General features: G+C 37.5%; 1 protein-coding gene across 16 annotated transcripts in view; it reads left to right on the top strand.

Moving 5' to 3' along the window:
- The window catches only part of dlg1 (MAGUK family member discs large 1), a 530,145-nt gene that overhangs the window by 253,552 nt on the left and 257,913 nt on the right, over positions 1 to 18,680 (top strand). The window lies entirely within an intron of this gene.

Here is an 18,680-nt window from a genome sequence, read left to right as displayed (position 1 = left end):
TAAGGTTTTTGTACGTTAAATATTTGCCACGATCTTTTGCAGTTTCCGATCTCTGTGAAAAATAACACTGATAATCTGTCCGTCGCCCGTAATGCTTCATTCTAATCTCATGCCGTAGTTCGGAAGAACGATTATGATTTCCCGGGGAACACTTTAAGAAGTTCGCCGCTACTTTTGCAATATGCCAGGGTCATATTGTTAAAGAATCGAAGAACGTTAGCAGGCCGGATACTCGGAAGAAGTTTTCGAATTTACGAGGCGCAGCGCAGCGGGGCTTCCGTCCCGTGTGTGCTACGGGTAACCAAAATCAAAGTAGGTCGTTTACATGGATGGCGTGGAGGAACAAAGAAAGACAGAACTTTTATTTGCCTATAAAAAAAGTCACTCGTAGAGTGGCTTTCCTCCGCGGAAACGCTGCGTCGCGTCGGTTCAATTTCGCTGAAAATAGAAGTTTCAAACTCAATTATTAATAACGTCACGCAAAAATTCGCGTGAACTTCTTTCTCCCCTTGCCCTTCTTTCCTTCACATATATACGTATTATGCCCATTGCCCATTCTATCGCGTTACTCTACTACATTGAAAGAAATGGTTACCTGAACTTGAGTTTCTTCTTCTAAATTTGTTCCATTCGAAGAGAACGTCGAAGTGATTGTTCGATAGTTAAGATATTATTATTATTTCATTATATTTAATTCATTGAATCATAAATTCAAAAAATCTAAAAATTACTTCAATTTATGATATTTATAAATGACATTTTAAAACAAAAGTGATCTTTTCAGACTTTAATAAATTCATTCCTGATGACGTTAGGAATTCGCATTGTTTCTATCGAACAAAGATGAACAAGTCAGGTTGGTTTTCAGGCATTATTGACGCGCTATAAAAGCGTTACACGTTAAAGCGTTCCCCAACGAATCGTATTTTATCAGTGTTCCTCATCTGTTGGACACCGCTATATCGTGACGCTACCAGTTGTCGAGTTTGTTGCCGTCTTTGTCAGGCATCCTCATTGTTTCTCTGGCAACAGGGGAGCATCTGTTACATAGGTAACCATTCTCTTACCTCCGTTTCCGACGCTAACGTATGAATAGCATTGTATCACCGAGACGAATTCGCATTAAAGATCAACCAAGCAAAGTTCGGCAGAGGCAGCCGCGTCCTCGTTCATGACAGAAATATACGTAATTTGCGGCAAATGTTCGTCGAATATCAATTAGGGGAAGTTAATTCGCTGTACACCTGGAAATAATTGGCCTGGTAGGGAGATAATTGTCTCATTCGAATACGAAAATTATACGACATTTCGAATATAACTTTCTGTCTGCTTCAGAGAACAACTTTAAACGCAATAATATACATAGTAAACTTTTTAATCCGATCGAACATTGGAACTTTCGGTTTATAACGAATCTCCACTGGAGAGTAGGAGATGTTGACCATCAGTCAAACTGTAATTTCCTTTTCAACGACTTTAAAGGAAGTACAAAGAAACTGGGAAGCCGTTCTACTCGAATCGTCCCTTTTTTCCGACGCACCCTTTTATCCGGTATCCAGCATGTATTCATGGTCCATCTACTTGCTCGACCCAGTTATAAAATAGTATTCTTCGCGGCAGGGCGAGTGGCGACTCGGTGGTATCGCGCTTTAAAGCTGAAAGCATGTTCGTGTCGCGCAGGAACGTCGCTTGTCGTATTGTTTCCAGTTTATTATCTGCCTGTGAGAGCCGACTTTCCTCGCGAGACTATGGACAAGAGACGAATAAAAGGAAAAGGGAAAGAGGAAGGGCGGAGGATCGAGGCTGGAAGTTCCGTGAGTTAGGATATTTGTGGTGCGCTGGGAAAAAAGGAATTGCTTTTATCCTTGCCGACTGGATATCGAGAAAAAGTCGAAGGTCTCGTTAATCTTGTCGTCAAATAAGAATATATATTTAATTTGTCGTTTTGCGGATTCATAAAATTTAATCCGAAATATCGATTGCCGACGTCTAGGTTACTTTGCGAGTTCTTTTCAACAAAATTCATCATTGAAACCGTGCATCAGTGTGGAAAGCCAATGAAGAAACGCTGTAAACTTTCGGCAGTAAAATTAGAACAAGAAGCTAAGGTGTTTAATCAACGGTACCCTAGGAAACTTCAATCGAAAAGTTTTGATAAACATAACAAAAAAGCTTTTGCATTACCGGAGAATTACAGTGGAGTGCGTTAAAATCGTGGAAAACTAGATGTTATTAGATCCTCAATTTCAGCATATGGAAGAGTTATGACGAGTTACTCGAAATTTCGATTGGTGTTAATCAACGTGACATTAAAATATGGCTAATTTGGCAAAATAAAGCGATCGTACGTTTCGACGCTATCACGTAAAATTAGATTAGGTGGAATTATAACCGAGTCTCGCGTATTAATACCGAAAATTGATTAACTAACGAGTCGTTTATTCGCACAAGTCTGGAATATTCGAAAATCAATTATCGAGTCGCGGCGCAGGCACGATTCGATTGTTACGCGCGAATTACGGCCCGGTCTTTTGAAAAGTCCGCAATTTCAAGCGATAACGAACGCGTAGCTCGGCATACCATCTGTTTTTAATTATTTATTATTCGGTATCATTCGATAACGAGCTGGCGTGGAGTACTTAGCGAATGAAAACGGGCTTAGCGAATGAAACAGGTGGAAATCTCGTTATCCTGATTCGCCTACGGAAGAAATGGCAGGGGATGAAAAAAAGGAAACGAGAAGTAGTGGACGCCAAAAGCAGGTCCGATGTTAATTTACACCGGCTACGAAAGAAAACCACTTCGTGCACCGGAGAGAAGTTAAAAAAACGAAAATAACAGACAGAGGAAGAGAGAAAGAAGAAGCTTTCCATGCGCACATTAACGCGAATATCTCTCATCTTTCCGCGTAAGATATATTTGCAACGATTTGAGCCGACCCTCATAAAATGCATCTTCTTTTTTAATCATCTTTTTATCTTTATCAGCGCCAATCCGGGCGCACACGTTCGTCTGTATATTATATAACGGATTTCCTTCGAAAAGTAGAAATGTGCAGGCGAAACGAATTAGGGAATTGTTGCGACTGCTTAAACACTAGCAATACATTGAGAAAACATCATGTTTTGTGAGATTATCTTATCCAATCTTTCTTTTAATTCTAACGGCTGTTATAATTTGAAAAATCCTTACCGTTTCTATAGTTTAGATTTATCTTTTCGGAAGCAAGTCGTCATTTATACTGCATAATTATTGTTATTATTCGTTTACTGCGAACAAATTAAAGCTTCGGTTAATTGCCTTACTTAAAGACGAGACCGAATAGTCTACCAATACTCTTGGATAATAACGATAATTAAAAACAAAATTCGAAGAAGAAATAAAATAAAATGAAGACAAAGGTTCTCCTTCGGAAATATGAAATTGCTCGAAGCTTAATTTGCAAGCAACAGCTGGCGTACTGACAGAATAATGTTATCCCGGATCTCATTAAACTCGAAAGAGAAGAACCGGTACACGCAACAAGAAATTTTAATCTGAAACAGCAACGTACTCGAGGTAAAGTCGCTTTATTATGAAATTTTCTTCCGGCTGCCTTAGCTTCCTCGCGTTTATTTCTCCTTTTGCTTCCTCCTATCTTCCCTTCCAAACAAATCTGTTTTCTTTGTCGTGTTATACGCCTGTTCTTGTTCGTTTTGTTTTACAGTCACGTATTCGCCGTGCATTTTTCTCCACATACCGGTATACGGTTAACGAGCGATATAAATTAAGCCGGAAACTGCGGGAAATTTAGAGGTTGAGAAACCGCTTGGAGAGGAAAGGAACAAAACGCCGCGTTAAAGTTCTACAGCGAAATCCCACTAATTGCCTGTACTTATGTACGTTTTGCTGGCACATCAAATTAATCGTAATCCACATGCCAACAGTACTTTATAACTATAATATACTTGCATAGAGCAGTACCTGCTGCATACCTATACTTATATGAACACTAATTATAAACCTAAATAGAGATTCTTAGTATCAAAGAGTGGAGATAGAATGATGAAAATTTGTAATAGTTTATATTATCAGATTCTGGAATTACCGATGAAATAGTAATTTAAAATAATGACTCGAAAAGTACCGAACGAACTATAATGAATTTTTAATATTCCTTGTTCCGAGCCAATTGATTCAACTCGAATAGAATATTTCAACGATAATGGTTGTTTTCCTCGGTTGCTTGTTGTTTCAAGAGTCGCAATTTACAGAAGTGATCCTTCAGCTTCTACTCGCATGTTTTCCAAGCGGCACGGGACCATACATAATCGTTCACGAGTATGTTCTTTGTTCACCGCCGAAGGAAAGCAACGGAAACAACCTTTTGAAAGGATTACAGTTTCGCATAGTAACATAGGAACAACAAGAACAGTTTGTTTCCATCGCTTTGACATTCGTTTGAAGGAACCTTCGGAACTTCTTTCGTCAACTTTTCCCGACGATCCTTATTTATTTGCCCGATAAACATCGACGGACAGCATGAAGAAGCGAATGTCGCTGAGCGATCGAAATAATGTATTACGTTCCATGCAAACAATTAAAATTAATCTCGGCCCAATTATTAATAGGCAAACGAAATCTCATTGAGATTTCTTTTACTTTTAAAACCTTCAAAATTTGCGTTATAAGAAGTCCAATTTCTGATCTGTTATTGAACAATATAGCGAGCATGCGGGCACACATCAAACAGCCGTAAGTCGTAGCGCGATTACACATATTTTAATTTTACGATGTATTCTCAGTCTCAAACCCAAGGGCGACGAAATCACTTTCAACGGCGGAACGGTAGCTTCGACTCGGTAATGATCTACGCACCAGGAGATGGAAAATTTACGGCGGACATGGGAGAGAGGAACGGAACAGAATCGTTAATTCACGTCTATTTCGACAGGCTGCATTTCCTTTCTTCGTTCGACAATGGCAGCATTATGAGAGATGCAAGGATCCGACCGCATCAGTTCGGTCAGGAAATGCATTATTGCGTTTAAGAGAATGCCAGAAACGCATCTGGGTCGTGGCCAGCCGTAGATGCGATCCTAACAGGAACATTAGTGGAATTACTCGACTTCGTTTCTTCCCATTCTACGCGGGCCAAAACGTAGATGCATTCGTGCCTCTCTATCTATCCCTCTGTGTGCGTGTTTCTCTCTTCTTCTTCCCTATTTCTCTTTTCACTTTAACGGTACCGATGCTGCTGATTGCGATTTGCAATGCAACGCGCGCGCCACTCTCTTCTCATTTCGGTGCATCACTTCGCGATCGATCACTTTCAGAGCACGGCCTAATGCGGCTCGTTAGTGTCGCATAGAAACTGCAATTCCGACCAACTAGGGTCTGTTCCGTGTATCATACCGCCGCTACAATATGCGAATTGGATTTTGACAATGACAGTTATAATTAATAGTCGGCTACAAGTGTAACGTACACGTAAAGCACATTAACAAACGTAGGTACGCACTGTGCACCGGTAATTGATGTCAAGATGCGGGATCGGTGGTTCGGGTACGCACTGTGCGACACCTTTCACCGGATATTTCGCGTTTGAGGACAGCCCTTAACGCGATAAAGGATCGTTAAAAATTGTACGAAACTGGAAAAAATAACTTATTTGCCGTATAATCACGTGTTCGAAATTTAACACCAGAACTAAAAAAGGGAAGGTTCCAAACCCTTTGTCTTTACGTTTATGAAAGATATAATGTTACTTCTAACGAAGTGAACGTTAAACACGTGCGAAATATATGATAATATATAATAATATTTTTTTTTATTTGGATAAATTTTACAGTCAATTCTCATTGAAAATTATAAGTAAATAAGTAAATATATAATAATATGCGCTGATTATTTACCAAAACGAAAAGCAAAGAGAGTTGACGAAATTGTATAAAATAAGTATCAATTAAGTGCTTTGGCATTAAAATTTCAAAAACTTTAGTAAAAAAATGTAGAGTTAATTATTTTATCCTGTGAAGCGCTCACGTGTGTTTCTTTATTTGTATATCATTCGAAACGGAATTATATAATTCTAGTGTTAAAAAGCAATCGTTAATAAATATTTACAATTTTTCTAAAAACATTGAATTTAAATTATCATTCTCTCCTCAATATAACAAGGGAGTATCGATGCAAAAACAGGATTTCCCACGGCCTTTGTCCCTACGATTTCAAACGAAATTTCCGCCTGAGTAAAAGATCCATCGATTAGAAGGACGAATCGATGGATAGTTTTATTTGCCAGCGTGCACGAACCCATTTGCACAATGCACAAGGACAATCGTGTCGCGTACCACGAAACGATTTTCTGCGAGAACAAGCATATCCAACGCGATCAGATTCCCTTTACAATGGTTTCCGACAAGTCGCACGAACCGACTTGCCGCTCAGAAAGTGGATAGAAGATGACTACCGCGACCTCATCTTCTACAGGTCTACCTATCAGCAGTCTGGCTAAATTGCCAGCACGTAGATGGTGCATATTCACGATCGAACAGCTAATGCCCGCTGATATTCTGCTCCTTTGAATGAATTACCGTCTGTGCATTCTCCAAGTGAGTGCCACTATCTTTGAGAGCTAATACGTACGCTTCTCTGTTTGTCGTCGACGTCGCGGATTCTGTTGTGAGAAGGAGATTTGGGTTGTGATTTTCTGATAGTAATCATTTCGAATGTCATTCTCGCGAGAGTAATTTACGTAAGTGGAAATCGCACAGAATAGGAAGTTTTTCTTCCGTGTTCGATTAAATAGAATATCGTTTGTTTCCAGCTAACTTGTATTGCTTTGCTAATAGCATTAATTCATACCAGTATAGCAATCGTGCACTTTACGTGAAATTAACTCTGATCGTGTTACAACGGGACAAAAAGTTCCACGTAATGTAATTTTTATTTGTGAAACCGGATATCGCAAGGACGCGACGTGATACATTTTTCAACAAGGTTTGATGTTTCAGAGTTATGATTAACATTCTACTATAACTGCAGCGAGGATGATATCGTTATTCAGCCAGCTACAAATCGCGGATTACGAACTATGATTGTTAATATTTCCTTTATTCGTTTGCTGTAAACAAAAATAGTTTGGCAAGTATGATTGGCAAGCATGCTAAAGCATACAGTTTTCTCAATTTTTACGAGCTTTAGATGCATATATCTGTCTATCGTTAGGTAACAAGAAGGTTTATTACAAGCGATAATTACAATATATTTATTTAGGATAATCTACATCAAGTAATTTGTAATTATGCCTGAAAGAATCTTTCTTACAGCTCTAACAATAGGAAGAGTTTAATAATTGACACATTTCGTGGATTCAGCAAAGCTGCTCAGTCCCAAAAGGTGATAACATTCGTGGAATTTTTGAGTCTACGATAGTAGTAGAATGAATTAGTTCCTTTCTGGATATTCGCAAATTAGAATTAATTAAAGTTTTATCAAAATAATTTTGAATTATTTTCAAGATAAATTTTGAATACAGTTGAACGTAATTATAATGAAATATTATCTCAAGAAAGAAAGACCTAAAATAAGGAGGGAGCTTGGTAGAATTGCGTAAGGTATAAAACGTAGCTGGTCTTTGTTCGTAACACTATGGCGCGGAGTAAACGGTCCGCACAAAGTGCCAAGGATTAAAAATGAATTAGTAACGTGTTATCGCTCTTCATACAGCCGTGGACGAATTGTATGCACCATTTTCCTTCTCTATCCCTGGAGAAAAATGTCAACGAGGAGACTGTAGTCCCTCCCTTCGGTGAAGAGGTAGCGAAGCGACGAGAGACAAATATTAACGTCCACCAGCCAAGCGAAATTATTCCTACGCTGAGAATTAAAGGCATTTCGTATTTCCCTTTCCTTCGAAATATCTCTCCAGCGCAAACATCGTTTAAATTCATTTCCCACCCGTATCTTTTTTATTAATACTTTTTATTAATTTTATTATCTTTTAAGAACAATTCACAGTTTGGTGCGAGAGATTTTCATAACGAACCTCGACTTTTTCTTACCTGGTCCGGTTCGTTTCGTTAGTCTCGAAAATAAGAAACATTTCAAATATTAGATATACTTTGTAATAATAAATTTTGTACACAGAATCCTTCCATAAATAATATTATTAATAGCAAATAAAAATAAAAATTGAATACGTTACCTATCGCTATCGCTTTGACAAGATAATTTCATTATGTTACATCGTACTGGTTATATCGACATCTTAACTGCGCAATATAAACGAGCTAATTTTGTAGATGAAGCGTTAATACATAGTCGTACTACGGATACTTATATAAATTCATATTTTTACGAATACAACTGAAGGAAAGGAATCTAAAAATTTGTTTCGTTAAATATTTATTCTAATTATTATTCTAGCATCTTTAAATTCCCCATAAATGCACAAACATCCCCAGTCTATTTACTATCTTCAATTTAAGAGCTCAATGTTGTTTAGCGGTTGTAAATGCAACATGATTCTTCCGCTATAGCGGCGATTATCTCGTCACGAAATTATCCCATTCGTAGGTAGATGTATATTCGTTCTTCGTTCGTATTTCGTTGACACGCAAAATAAACCAGGAAAACATGGTTTCATGATGAGTGGATGAATAGCGAAAGCATAGAATTAATGCAGTGCACAAGGTGGAAATATTATAGGATCGCTTTTGAGATTAAAGTGACATACCGGAACGACGTTGTCGACGGGAACGTATAAATGACCGGCTATTATATTCCCTAGATCGCGAGACAGTTTTCGTGAAACGGTTAATAGAATGACAATAAACGAAGCTGCCTTTATTGTAGATTTTTGCGCGTCCGGAGAGAGTTGCCACGCTAACGAAGCGACTGCGTTTTAGTAATTAAATAACCGGTGTTGTAAAACGTGTTCGCAGAATCGGTGAAGTGAATTCATGTACAATGTGTGTAGCTGCTTTTTCGTCCTGTCTGCCATGCGGACCACATAATCCGATAAACGTGAGCAGAATCGATGTTACGACAATCGCAGCATGTCCCTTCGATCGACAAACAGGCTTTCTCGCGAGCTTTCTGCCAATTTTCGTTAATTTTTCGTTATAACGACTAATCGCTCTGCTTGATAATTATCTATTATTCACACGCTCTATATCGCAAAGAAAGAAGCGCGTCAAAGCTAAGCTTCCAGATTTTCTAAACGCGTTAATCTTTTTTTTATCGTTCTTTGATTACTTGTTTAAGTAATTATTTGATGAAGTTGAAACACTTTTCTCAGAGGTTTTAATAGCTACTTAAGCGAATGTCAATTATTCAGTGCTGTAATTTACTACTCCGATAAAATAGTATAGCAATATTACACGTAATTTGTATTTACTAACCCTCGTGAAATGTTGGAATGAAAGTTGAAATTCAAATTAAGCTCTATAGATATGATCTATCTTTATTAAAATGGAATTATAATGCAATATAATGGATCCGATGATATAAAATAAATCCTTAGGATTCATTTTATTAATAAAATGAAATGAAATGTTTTTTCAAAAAGGTATCTGAACAAGTATTATGTTTGAAAGAATAATTATATTTTCAGAGAAAGCTTTCAAGCACTTTTTTATGAACATTTTTTTAAGGTTGTATTTTTAGCGTTCGTCTATGTAGGAGTACTCTACGTATTTCACTTTTATTTCACGATATCTCGTATCGTTGAGCATGATGGGACGAGGAATCAAATTGCACCACGAAAAACGCAGGCGACATTTTTTTAACCATAAAATGTCGATCGCGAGCATCGAAGAATCGAGTCGTTGAACGCTTTCCAATTTCTCTTCTTTTCTCTGCCGCGGAAAGAGGAACAAATTCGATCACCTTCGTTCAATTCCGTTATTTACCCGTTCGTTGAACGTCGTTTTCGATCAGTTTCACTTCGCTTACCAGGAAATTAGTTGCGTTTCCCTTCGGTAAACCAGCACCGAAGGGAATCCCATTGTCGAAGCTTTCGAGGCTCTGAAGGTTGCTTGTTCAAAACATCGAATTTCATGCGGAAATTTACCGATACTCTTTGTGAATTGATTATCTTTTACGCGACGGAGAAGTACACTCCATCCAGGATAACGTACGGGTCGTAAATACGTACGGTACGTAATATAGATCGCAATATGTATTTATGCTACGTGAATTCCTTTGTGATTCTAAATCGCAAACGATAACTTTTTCATAAACATCTTTTCACTCCTAATATCTATTTCTAGTTGATCTCTTACTATATTAACTCTTTGTGATCGGCCCATTTTTCTAGTGCCACTACTAAATAGTCGAAACAATAAATATTATTTACGATTTGAACTTGAAGACAAGTTTCAAATACCACTGTATACCATTCGGCTTTGAAAACAAATTTTTATTTCTTAAAAGGAAATATTAAGTTAATATTATTGAATTAATATTTCTAAAAAATATATAAATATATTCAAACTGATACATTATCTATTATATGAGAATAGGAGGCATAATCAACAAAGAAGAATGGTATTGTGGTTTCAGCACAACATCACTATATCGTCCGCAACACCTCAAAATCTACTGCGTCTCATTATTATGTATTTATTGCAATCGTACAATATACTTCATAATAATGTAGGAGTAAGTAATAAAGGACCCAGCATATCATTTTCTCGTCGTAACGCGCTCAGCAAGATATCATTTCTGAATTTCATATTCCAAACGCATCTTATCACATCGTCGAAATCATATCATTCTATGAATCAGCGAGGAAATGCATCAACTGACGCGCAACGCATGACAGCAGTATTACCCCTATACTATTAACCGAATTAACAATGTGCATCAGCGTGCATACACAAACATCTGTACAATTTGTTCCCGGATCTATCCTTTGTACTAGTAGAGCTCACCTGACGTTGGTTCTACGTATTACCTTCGGCTCTTTAGTTCCGGTGTCTCTCTTAGAGACTATCGTGTTTCCTTCGTCTTCATAAGGCTCACGAATATTCTCGTTGTCTTGACTTTCCCTCAGTTCTACGCCGCCAGCGACGAGTAAGCTATTTGTAATTAATTACAAATCTAATCAACGAACTAGCTCGTTAGACGTTGCTGTGTACGACAGCGAATTCGTACAAGATCATTCTGGGTAACGCCAGCTATGGTTCGACTTGCGCCGCGTGTGGAAGCGATCTGCCACTTACTCTGATCGAGAGTGTTATAAAACGACACCAAATTGGACCTGCTACGCCTTTATACTTTAATACCGTGTTCTTGAATATGTATATGTCTTGAATATCTATTTCGATGCACCGTCTTTTTTTCTTTTTCTTTTTTGTATTGAAGCTGTCTTGTTGCTCTAATACCGTATTAAAGCATAACGATGATATTTTAAAAATGTTTGGAAAACTTAAGGTGAATTGCTTATAGAGAACGTCACGCGATAGTAACGTAATGTCGTTAAAAATTGGTTCTTTATTTGTACCTGCACTATTAACTAAAATTTCGAAATCACTTTATCGATTGTAGATTGATTCCTGTTAGTTTTGTTATTCGTCGACTGGAAATCAATTTGCGTTTTCATCAATTTGCAATTCGAAAGTAATTTGCGTTACCTTGATAAAGTTTGGCTAGGAGAACAGAGTTCTAACTTTTTGCATTCTACGAAATCCACATCCTATGAAGTATGGAATTCTATGCATTCTTGTGGATGCTGTGGAATCCAAATCCTATGCAATGAAAAATTCTACGAATATGTATGGACCCTATAGAGTCCAAAAAAATCCATATAATGATTTCAAACTAATTTGTTTGTTTTTTATTGACAGACGGTGTGTTGTTGTTAACGCGTCTCATTCTGGAACTCGTAATAAGTAGAATGAATTTGTCAGAAACTTGAGAAGCTTTAAGAAAGATTATATAATTTTGAAGTAAATATTTGGAATATAGTGTCACGTTCCCATAATACAATCGATGGGGAGCGAATCTTTCTGCTTCGGTGGCAGTTTCTCAGGAACGCAAGCGAATTAAATCCTCCGTGGGATCGAAAGCGGTTCTTGTCGTGGTTCTAAAGCCCTTTCGGTTGATAATTGCGGATCGTTTGATGGAAACTACTGGGAAATTCTAAAGGGCCGCGAGTGAGAATAATTTTGCAGCTCTCCGTCCTCTGTGTTCCTACATATCCTTTCTATTCCTCAAACCACTTGCAATTCTTGCTCCTCCAAACTAGAAAGTTCCACGAACCTCAGCACACATCTGCCCCTTCCTCTTCGTCAATACGTTTCAAATTGTCTGTTCTTGTGTTTGGAGAAACGTCTAAGTAATCAACATCAAATGTGTCCAGAAAACCGGTAGAATTTGCTTGTCAAAGCGATAAGTCGATAAGTCCCCGCATCTCTTCGAGCTTCAATTCGAATTCCCTCCGCACTGAAATCTATATTCTTAAATAGAATTTACAATAGAAATCGATCTCTATTCAAAAGTTACACAGAACAAAGCCTTTTCATTCTTCGTATTCCAAAAAAGGGAGGGGAAAAAGAAGAAAAGGCAGGAAAGGAAGGAAATAAAAAGAATGTTGGAAGAGAGGAAAGCCATTGAGAATGAGATCTATCTTTATTCGTACTCCTATCAGAACCAAGCAACAGTGACCTAATATCTGTCTAGGTTTTTTATGCCATATTTCTGCACTACTTGTCCGCAAATCTACTTCTTTCTATTTTATTTATTATAAAACAATTCAAACTTTATTGTGAAACTTTATTATGAAATAATCTAAACTTTAAAAACGCAATAGATGCCGGATTTTAATTACAGTTCGTCACATTATCAGTTTATATTTTCTCTTTGAACGTTACTTATCGGGATAGACAAACTGACCTTTGTGCCAGTATTCCTTGCCAGACGTTGTTGCTGTCACGTGCAATTTTCAACTCCCGACGAGTTGGCAACTCACAGCTCCTCCACAAGCTGCGAAACTTACGATGAAGTTCATCCCAAGAATAAGATGTGAGTCTACGTCCGATTCGGCAAACTAAAATCGCCCCCTGGCACTTGGCGGTTGAACGGGATAATTATGTCATTGGAATAACATGGAGGATATTACGTGAGGATGGTTAACGAACGAGGAGCTCTCGTTGCGATTCGACTTTGAATCGAGCTCTGATCAAATCAGATAGCTCGAAACGACGACACGTAATTTTGCCGTACCTCACGAAATAATCGAGAGCCATTGCAACCTTTGCGCCGACTGGCTGGCAATTAATTTAAAGAATCGCTCCTAAACAAAGTTTTCTCATTTGCGGGGATTAATAAGTTTCCTCGTGAATCGTTCGAACATAGTCACAGACAAATTTGCTCGTATTTAATGCAACAAGCTTGTTTAAAACATTATTTCTACGAAATGGCACGACCGATCGTCGAGCGAAATAATAAGGCGCGCTTTCAAGCGAGATACGAACTTGTTGTTTTTAGTTGGTTCTTTTACCGAGGAACAAAAGCTTATAACATGACTTCGATGTTCTTTGTCAAACCGGACTCAGTCTGGTTTATTGAAATTCGATACCTGCAGTAGTATCGTAAAGTGTTGGTATGAATTCAGTAATAAGTGAACCGTCAAGAGAGGAACGTCGAGTTTTACAGAAAATTTGTTTAGCTTTATAGCATAAAGTTTCTGAAAAGGTTAAAAAAATCACAATAATACTGTCACGATAATATATTCTTACTTTATGATACATCCTTCATATGATTTTTTCTAAAACCTATCTTATCTACCATGCTTTTATACTCTTCATACATTTACTTATACCATTGTTTTCATCAGAGGTACTCATCGATCAATCAAAAACCCTGAAATCTCAAATTAAAATGAATAATGCATCGAACCAATTGAATGAAAATCTCGAACAAGCATATAAAGCACGTTTAATGTGTTAAAAGGCTCTTAAGTTACACTGTCGAAATACTTGCAATGTATGTTTCTACTAAAACAATCGACAAGACTATAGAACTATTTTTTATTTAATTTCCCTGTTAATTAAACTTTCACTAAAATGTATTATAGACATTTATTCGAGATTTCCATACAATTTCGAAGCTGTTAACGTCTTTGTGCTTACTTTTTTATAGGATTAGCTGGAAACGCATAAGGATTCTTATTGAGCACTAGGTGTTACGATCTATATAAGAAGCGCGGTGGATGGCCATGAACTTCTAGTCGAGAGTGTGTACGTCGTGATCCACGATACATGGGTCAGTTTACGTTTATTGCATGATTCATAGCCCCCGGGTGCGGTTGGTAATCGGCGCATTAGCCCACCAAGGGCAGAACTTTAGACGATGCCACGTAATTTTCAAGGTGCGGTGTGGCGGAAGCTTCAGGGCCGTGGTTCTTGGTGTGCGCGCCGTGAAGACGCCAACGACGTCGACGACGATAAACTGGAGCTCGTTAACACCAGCCGTGGGGCTGTTCATAGGAGATACGCCTGCTCTGTGTGTGCGCTTTACGTGGAAGTCGCGGCCACCCAGCCTCCCTTGATCTCCACACACCGTCGAGGCATTGTCCGCGAAGCGGCGAGCGTAAAACGATGCCGGTTAAAAAAAGCTGGAACGAAGGAAATCGAGATAACGCGAGGCAACGCTATGGGCGACGTGGTTATAGCTTTTTCATGTGCGACGCCGCTAGCCCACAACAAATTAAAAATTATTTTGTAACTAAACGGTTAAACGGAGTTATTGGTCCCGTCTTCCGTCGACTCTCATCTTTTTCATTTTTTTCATCTTTTTCATTTTTCCTTTTATTGCAACATATTTAATGGTCGAGCCATTAAAAATACTTCTTGGGACTTGGTACTTGGGATAATTTTGATGTTAATTTTCGAAACGTTTATGTCTCTTACTAAATAGCGAAGATTGTCATAATATTATATATATATATATATATATATATATATATATATAATCGTAATAATAATATATATATATATCTTCATAATAATATATATATATAATATTATAACAATATATAATATATATATAATATATAATATATATATAATATATATATATATATGTCAGGTTAAGATCGGAATTTTGGGCGCGTGACAACTCTTCGTGTGGACTAGCCATCGTTTCACAAAGCCGAGATTATATGTACACGTATATACAAGACTATCACTAAGCTTAACAAATAATTAAGTCTAATGAATAATAAATTTGATGAACAATGAAGGTAATAAATAATATGATTTACGAATAATGAATTTAATGTACGCTATTAACAATGTTTTTGTTGGGTTCAAACGAATCAACGGCCAATGAGATAACTCTTTACTAAGCGTAAAAAATAATCTTAGGCGCAAAATACGATTGACGAAAATGCTCAATGTGTCACTCTCCAAGGCAATCGCACGAATGCCAGCCTCGTCTGCAATTCGATACGCACTCGTTAGAAGCATCGAGAAGTTCCAAACGCCGTTGTTAGGCAGTTTCTGCCTGGAGTTTGGTTATTGATACAATGTATATCCCATTGTCTCGGCACCTCCGAGATAACCTCACACGTGGCTAGGCCCGCTCTAGAGGCCGCATGCCGCCACAATCACACTTTTCGGAAAACCACTCCATACAACAACTCCAGACCTCCGTTAGGCAAAACGTTTATCTCGTGACCGTGGCTACGTTCGTCGACCAATTGTCACCTCGAACCCAATCTCGCTATCACAAATTTTAAACAATTACAGCTATAATAAAATCTAGGCTAAAGTACTAGAGGATGTTCCCAAAATTTCCAAGGAAAGGCTTCGGCTTACCTTTCATCTCCGACATATATATATTTTTTTTACAGATATATTTTGTTATATAGGACTTCTCTAAATTTTATTAACATAATAACGAGACAAGAACAGTCGCGATTATATTTAGTAAAATCTGAAAAATTCATAAAATATTTCTATAAATGTTCAAATACTTTCGAGAACCGCTGTATATTAAGAGAATTGATAAAAACCTTAGCAACTTGGAATATTCAAAGTCATACAAAGTCAAAACAGGAATTAATTTTCAAAAATGTCGGTAGAAGCTTATTTTTCATGCTCTGTTTTTCTCTCTTTGAAAAAATGAAATGAATTACGAAAAAGTAACAAACAAACTGTTCCAACGAGTGTTCTAACGTTATTCTGTTTTTCTTGCTGCTGGAAAAATGAGGAATGGTTGGTTGAAAATGCAAAAGGTATTCCGTTCACTGATAAAGAATCCTGCACAAAGAAGCGGTTATGCGTGTAATTGTCGCATAAAATCTCATTGTTGAAACTTTTACGAGACCATGTTTCAAATGAAGGAGTAGTTCGAACAAAATAACTACGATTGCGTTCGAAAAAGAACTTGTGTCGGAACACATTTTTTACATTAGATTGCGATTTTTTCGTGAATTACGACTGGACTGTGGCGAACTGGACCATGTGAAATTCGCTGTTGAATACACGTTGGGATGATAAATACATCGCATATGAGGGTGAATCCATCCGAGCGTAGTTTGGTGTGCAAATGTTGGAGATTAGGAGAAATGCAAGGCAAAATAACAAGGAAAGTGGCGGCGCATAGAGAAATAACGGAAAAATTACTGTACCTGTAACTTTTTTCATTGCGACTACTTTGCGGTTGATAACTGCTGCACCGAAATTGGGATGCGCATGGAACAAACCACTGGGGAAAAGATTTGCCAGAAAAAGTTTGCTCGCATTGAGAAAATTGTCAAATCTCATGTGTTCTTCTTGCTTTTATTATATCGTTTCCTTGTTTCTTGTCCTTCGTTACATTCCTTTCATCGTCGTTGCACACTCTTGCTTTTCACCTCTTTCTCTTTCGTTCAATGTTATGATTCAGTAATTTCAACATCGGTGATATCCCGATACCGTAAAAAGATTTTGTTTACCTGTTGATTTATGAAGAACATGTCCAAATACAGATTTTATGTTCCCTGGACGATGGATCCTCTAATTGAACTTTTAATTCGAGAAACATCGATTGACAAGAAAATATTCACGCAACGAGCGCGTACACCGGACATACTTCCATCAATTGATCGAATGAATATTCAACATTAATATTGGCTGTTCATCACGATTATGTTACGTGCCGTTGAAATATCTAATTATGTCAGTATAAACATTTAAATATTCGATGCCCTAAATATGTACTTCGTAACATTGTTCGCATTGGTTTTCATTCACCGCATTGTTTGTTTCGACATCGAAATCAATGTAAACACGCGAATATAGAAATCATTGCAATCACGATGAAATCATGTTATGAAATTTTCATGAAACGTATGTTAAATAGGTATCTTTCCACTTTGAAATACGTATAGGATTCACAAGTAAAACTGTTACGATTTATTCGTATTGAGAGAAACCCGTATGGTTTCGAGATATCTTCTATGCAATTCCAAAAGATTCAGGTTACCGTAAACACATGTATATCGAGTGTCATACTTTTGTCACACATAAAGTATCCATTCGTGGACAAACTTTTGTTGCCTAATCGACTTATTGTTGTGTTACAGTTACATAATGCATTTCAATTTCCGTAAATGTTTCTTTTCCTGAAATCGTACCGGTAAAGGAATGAAGTCGCGCATAAATCTTGACATGGCGGTTGTTCCCAGGCACGGTATTAGTTTCGACGAGAATTCTATGTGCGTTTTACATACCGTCCCAAATACCTGACTGCGGAGCCCGTTTGAAAAGGAAACGAGCACGAGAGATTGAAATAAGTTTTCCATATTTCTTGCGTTTCGCATGGAAAATGTCCTGGCAGTACTTAGACATCCCACGATCCTTCTTCGAACCAATGCCATGAACAGGAAAAGAAGGAAGAAAAAAAGCGATACGAGCAGATCGGATTGATGCATGTTTGTATGCTGATAGAATCAGGAAGCTATTGGAAAATGTATAACGCAATAACACTAACGCAGTCGACATGAAATGAAATCGTAGTTTATATCGACTTTTGAGAAATCGAGCAATATACACATATACATATACGTCGCATACATACACATGTATTTGTATACCTGAGCGGAAAATATAATATGTTCCGCTCTTGCATTCGACGAACTTTTGAAACTGGATGAATGGATTCGAATAAAAAAATAGAATATGACGTTCGTATAGTACCCGGGAAATACTGTTTTCTTTGTATTAAATGGCTTACACGGAACATGTTCAAGCTTCTGTTTCGTGTGCTACTATTTAGCTGAAACAATGATAGAAATGTGAGCAAGTAAATACTGATTATCTTGAACGATAAGAAAGTTTTTCGCGAGAAACGAAGGAAAATATTCCAAATACTAATCACACTGTAAATTTTTTAGATTCGAACCACAAAGATTTTCACAATAATTATAGAGAAAATACGAAAGCATACGGCGGGAGAACGAGCTGCTATTCGCCTGAGATCACGTCCAATGACATTTTACGTTTTATCCTTTTGAAAAAAAGCTCTCGAGAACAACTTCGAAATATAGTTTCTCGAGTACTCAACTCCATAGCCAGCTACAAGCTGTTTTCCCCGAGAGGATGAGGAGAAAGATTCCTGTTGGTTGTATAAATAGTAGCAACGACACGCTCTTTCGTCGGTGGGATTTGGAGAGCGCGGAGAAAATGCCATTAAATGTGAATTAA

The sequence above is a fragment of the Bombus vancouverensis genome, chromosome 10 (assembly GCF_051014615.1).
Source record: "Bombus vancouverensis nearcticus chromosome 10, iyBomVanc1_principal, whole genome shotgun sequence".
NCBI lineage: Eukaryota > Metazoa > Arthropoda > Insecta > Hymenoptera > Apidae > Bombus > Bombus vancouverensis.
The sequence above is the reverse complement of the archived record's forward strand: the minus strand, read 5'-3'. Positions and strand labels throughout refer to the sequence as shown.